Source organism: Capsicum annuum, chromosome 3 (genome assembly GCF_002878395.1).
Source record: "Capsicum annuum cultivar UCD-10X-F1 chromosome 3, UCD10Xv1.1, whole genome shotgun sequence".
Taxonomy (NCBI): domain Eukaryota; kingdom Viridiplantae; phylum Streptophyta; class Magnoliopsida; order Solanales; family Solanaceae; genus Capsicum; species Capsicum annuum.
In genome coordinates, this window is record NC_061113.1 from 72,145,027 (window position 1) to 72,150,870 (window position 5,844).

General features: G+C 35.1%; 1 long non-coding RNA gene across 16 annotated transcripts in view; it reads left to right on the top strand.

The window, feature by feature from the left end:
* Positions 1 to 5,014, top strand: part of LOC107863726 — an 11,305-nt gene extending 6,291 nt beyond the window's left edge. Inside the window, exons 3-7 of one of the 16 annotated variants that reach the window (XR_007052923.1) lie at positions 704 to 1,863; positions 1,938 to 2,021; positions 2,665 to 2,724; positions 4,077 to 4,475; positions 4,703 to 5,014. This is a non-coding gene — a long non-coding RNA (uncharacterized LOC107863726). Of the gene's footprint in view, positions 1 to 703; positions 4,476 to 4,702 lie in introns of all 16 variants that reach the window. The other 15 variants (XR_007052931.1, XR_007052927.1, XR_001672416.2 and 12 more) reach the window with 15 other exon arrangements.
* The last annotated feature ends 830 nt before the right edge of the window (positions 5,015 to 5,844 follow it).

Sequence of the window (5,844 nt, forward strand, 5' to 3'; positions counted from 1 at the left end):
GTCATTAAACTTGCATTCCACATACTCTGTCTTGCTTCTGCTCACCCTGAACCCTTTAGACTCAAGAGTTTGCCTCCACACCTCTAATTTGTCATTCACACCCCCTCGAGTCTCATCTATCAGCACTACATCGTCTACAAAAAGCATACACCACGGCACCTCCCCTTGAATGCGCCGCGTCAACACGTCCATCACCAACGCAAACAAAAAGGGACTAAGAGTAGATTCCTGATGCAATCCTGTCAGGACAGTGAAATGCTCTGAGTCTCCTCCCGCCGTCCTCACCTGGGTTTTCGCTCCATCATACATATCCTTAATTACTCTGGTATATGCCAGCGGTACTCCACTCACCTCCAAGCATCTCCAAAGCACCTCCCTGGGGACTTTGTCGTATGCCTTCTCCAGGTCGATAAACACCATGTGCAGATCCTTCTTCCTCTCCCTATACTGCCCCACCAACCTCCGCACCAGGTGGATTGCCTCCGTCGTCGAGCGGCCGGGCATAAATCCGAACTGGTTTTCCGAAATAGACACTATCCGTCTCAGCCTCACCTCGAGAATGAATGAACTTAACCCACTTAGAAATGAACCTAACATGTTTGTAAGTGTATTAATCATTTGGATTGCTCCCTGCTTCTAGTATTCCATTAGGTATGAGAATTGCTGATGACTGAGACATTCTTGCAATTTTTGTGGATTTCAGAACCGTGAACCTTCTGCCAGCAATTTTCTTGGGGTTGTATAGGTAAGGTTTAAGAGCAGGGCCAACTGCATTTCCCCATCCAGCGGAACCCCTCTTTGCACCATTTTTGCTTAGCACTTGTCATGTTGGAAGAAACACCATATCATTCATCAGGCGTGGCCCTAGCATGTTTTCCATCTTTTATTTATGCTTATTTCCAGATATTACCATTCTTTCACAACTGTTTATACTGTTCAAGAATTTCCCCCTTGATGCTTAAATAGAATTTATTTCCTTTTTCGAGGTAAGTGCTAATGTTACAGTATAAAAGTTGGAATTTCATATTGTCCTGGGCTCTATTGGTTATTAAGATTTATGATTAATCATACTGCTACCATAACTTTTTGTTCTTTGATAGCAATAGTATCAATAATATTCCCTTTGTTGCTTGTCCCATATTTTCTGGTACGACTTGGTTCTTTCGCTAAGGTGATTGTAGTATTTTTCTATTGCTATTGTTTCTTTTCCCTGAATGTCATGTCGTCTTGACTTTTGTATGTACCTTTTCATTTTGTTCTAACATATGATACTTGAACTGAGGGTCTTTCTAAAATAGCTTCTCTATGTCTGCAAGGTAGTAAGGTATGTGAAAACTCTATGTTCTGCTGACCTGGTGGATTTCATTGAGTATATTGTTGTTGCACCTTCAGGCACTTCTTACTTTACTTTGACTGATCAAATTGTAACTGATAATATTAATTTGCATCTGTCATATGTAGGTACATTTTATTCGAGGTTGTATTCCCAATTCCATTTTTTAAATACGAGGGTAAAGAAAGTAAAACTGATTAATCAAATTTCTAGTGGTGATCGGTGGATCGTTCAGATTCATAATGACAACCATTTTTATAGCATTATCCAATCGATACAATACATATCTTGACTTTCGTGAGGTTGAAGTAATTGAATTTCTTTCTACATTTTTGTGTGTTTTGTACATTACTTTAGCCTCCAAAAATAAAATCTTCTGATTATAACAACATTATGATTCTTTTTAATACTTTTGATCATTTTATTCAGAGGTTTAAATAATCGATGACAAGTATGCAGGGGGCTCTAATAATGGCATCCGTTCTTCCAATATTAGTTGTCTTTCTTGGTGTTTGGAGAATTATCACAAGGTGGCCATTGTGAAGGATTATATTTTTTTATTGCGCAGAAAAGAATGTTTGATTATAGTTGTTTAAAAATGTAGGTTCCTGTGTCTTCTTTCTAATGCTCCACTGGTGTTGCTTGTCGAAATTGGGCTATATGAGCAAGGATTTCCACTTATAAAATGGTTTGGTTGATGCTTAATACTTCCTCAATTTCATTACACGACTCTCTTTCCTTTACAATATTTACTAGTTTGTTTTGGACAAAAAATTATACCTTTCTATATTTAGAAACTATTTATCTTTAAACTTTCCATTTTACCTAATAATATGCTCTAGTAGTTATAAAAACATTAAAATAAGTCTTAACACCACAAGTTATAAGGGTACTTTTGTAGGTGCAGAACTTTCCTTTTTCTTTCTTAAACTTCGTGTCTAATCAAATTTAGCCATATAAAATGTAACTGAAGGAGTATCTTATTGTGACTGATATAGTGTAAGAGATTGTTAACTTGATATTATCATAAAGTATGCGATAATGTGGTCATGAATAGTTTGACTTTCAGAACTATGAGGATTGTCCAAAGAAGCTTCTATATCATTTGAGAAATCATTCATCCTAACACTGAAAAGAGAGAATTGCGTTTTATAATACTTAAAGTAATTCACTTTGGTAAATCCAATTTATCACCTCTCGTGATGAGCTAGTTACAACTGCCTAAAGTTTGACTTGAACATAACGTTACTTACGTTAAGTAGTATCTTTTTTTTATTTCCTTTTTACGTTGGTTTACTATTTTTTAGTTTATCTCTGTTGATTGATGGCAGCTGGGAGGGTGTGTTGAAATTGGACTTCCTGAGTTACATCTGCTCGTATTGTTGTCACAAGTAAGCCTTATTCTTAGTAGTTATTGTGTTCTGTATTGAGATTCATGTATTACGTACAACTACGAATGTTTATAATCACTTATACTACAACAACTGCATCTCATCCCAAATGTTCGTAATCTACTGATACCTAGTATAAATATCTTTTACCCTTTGAATGGAAAAAACATGATTTGATAGGTGATTAATGTATGTTTTTGCAGTTCATTCCTCCTATGTGCACATTAAAGCAACCCATATTTGAGCGATTCATTGTTTTGTTATCTGTTGAAATAATATGGGCATTTGCAGCCCTTCTCACAGCAGCTCTTTATTTTTCACTTTATGCACCCGATATCTTAAACTCACTAGTCCTGTTGATCGAACTTGTGTGTAGGATCCACTATAGGTGAAGCACTCCCTACCAAGAGTTTTTTCATTTCTAGTACTCGAACTTGTGACTTTGAACTTGCGGCAGCTGTGTTTGATCTACATGAGTTAGAAAAAAATCTGTGATTCCTACCTTGAATTCAGTAAATGAACAGAGGAATCACTCAACTTTGTGCAAAAAACATGTGTAAAGAGTTATTATTTTTTACTTGCAAGTGTATGTACTAAAAAAAGCACAACGTTTGGTTCCAAATAAAGCTGATGTCTGCAACTGGCTAAATGCTATCAAGGATAATGGGTATGTTGCTCTACTCTAAATCTCTAATACAGACAATGAAAATAATGTCTTTTCAAAAAAATGTTAATCTCTTTTCAATTCTCACTTAAATCTTTTTCTGATTTTATGGCGAGAGAGGAACCTGGAAATGCATCAAGATCCAGTCCCTCTCTCCATATTAGTAAGAAAGAAGAAGAAGAAGAGCATAAAAAGACAAATTTACCCTTGCAAGTCTGTAAACTTCTTCTTAGGTTTAAAGGGAAGACACTGCATTTTTATCTATGGACTACTTTAAGTCAATCTCTAATTATCTATATTGTGTTGATGCTATATTCTTCTGCTAGCTAGATTAAAATTTTTGTCTTAAATTGCACTAGCATCTGTACTAACTAAAATTTTTATTGAAGTGTCTTTCTGTCCAGAATTCTAATTTCTTCAGTAAAATTTCTCACTTTATTCTCTGCGATCTCTAGTGTGTCTTGAGTATTAAAAGTATCTATCTAGCTAGTTATCTGTCTATCTCTCTCTCTCACTTTGATATACACCTTTACTCCATGCTCTTGGGGATTAGTTTCATGTTAAAATTTGTTGAAATGTCACCATTTCATCTAAAATATTAACCTATTAAAGACAACACACTTTATTTACTTAATTATATTCTCAACCCCTTTCACGTGTGGGCCTGATTCTTTTTTCATGGGTGTAGCACGTGGCAATTCTTTTTGATAAGGTTGTTGGTGAGACTTGATCCAAGGACTTCTCTCCTTTGAGGAAGCGTTGACCAAGACTTCTAGTCCTAAGGAGCAAAAAGAACACATGAAAGCTTCCTGCTGTTAGAAATAGGAAACAAATTAAAAGCTCTCACTGCTCAGAAGAGTGTTAATGTCATCACAAATATTTCCTGTGAGTGCACTTCAATTGGATGCTTTGTTTTTCTCCTGTCTTGTTCATGTAAACAAAGAAATATAGTTTTTTAAGATGCTAATTTACTTGTGATTCTGACTCTTTCTTCAATAAAACCTCAAAATGTGACTCCTGCTTTGGAAACCAACACTGCTGAAGGAGATGCTACTGAATTGGAAACCAAAAGAAAGTCCTCCAGCAGGTATTGCTATTGTGAATGCTTGCTGCCTTCTTGGATATTAATTTGTTATATAAGTACCATAATGCTACCTAACAAATTTCTATTACTTGTTGTCAATAATGAAACTAATAAGCTTTTCCATATTGTTCAAGTTAACAAAGTTGTAGGTGTTAATGTTTATTTTTGAATATGTGCTTCTTTGCCAAAATGAAGTATGCCTTTTAGCTGATGATATTGTGTTTTTGCAGTTAAAAGGAGCTTCAAATGCCAATGGCGAACAAAATGGAGGTTCAACAAATTTGCAAAAGATTTCAAAGATGACTAAGTTGTGGATCTTCAACGGCCTTGTAGTGTAATAGTCTGGTAAAGCTCCTCTGAAGTATCATTTGTTTTAGGTTGACCACATTTGCTGTTCAGAATGTGTTAAAGCAGTAGGTTGGAAGTTTACTTCATTGTGCTTATGAGTAGTGCTCTTTGTTGTCCATGAGGAGTGTTTGGACCCCAAACGTTGTTTTGTATGCAGATAGTATTCATGTATACTTTCTAATTTGTGATGTGTACATATTGTGTTTTAATTTTTTATGTATGTAAATAAAAATTTACATTAATATAAGTGACTATTTTATATAAATCGTTTCAATTTAATAACATATGGCAACAATCGTTACAATAGATCAATAAACCATTGTAATAGGTAGTAAAAAATTATTGTAAAAGATCAATAAAACGGTTGCAATAGTTTAATGAAATAGTTATAATAGGTACTTGAAAATTGTTGCAATAGAATAATAAAACAATTGCAATAGATCCTATTGCAACAGTTTAATATTGTTGCAATAGATTATACTGTTGCAATAGAATCTATTGCAATGGTTTTATTATTCTATTGCAACAATTTTTGAGTACTCAGTACAACTATTTCGTTGTAATAGATGTACTGTTGCAATAGAATCTATTGCGATGGTTTTATTATTCTATTGCAACAGTTTTTGAGTACTTAGTACAACTATTTCGTTGTAATAGATGAAAAGAGGCATCTTAATAAGTCAAAAAATGACCGTTTCTATAGTTTCAACTATGGCGACAGTTTCAGCCAATCGTTGCATAAACAGTTGCCAGAGACCTATTGCAACACCCACATACAGGACGTTTGCTGAACCGTGGCGGTAGAGCTATGACAACGATTTTGTTGTCTATTACAACGGTTTTACAACCGTCACCATAGGGGTAATTTCCAGTAGTGGATATAGCCTTATGAATATAGATAAAGTACGTCTCCTCACTAATCCATAAGACTCTGCTAGACTCTGCTTGTACTAATGAGACCAATAAACCCGGGCTCTAATATCCAATTTGTCACAACCTAAAGTAGGGTCTACGATGACACCTA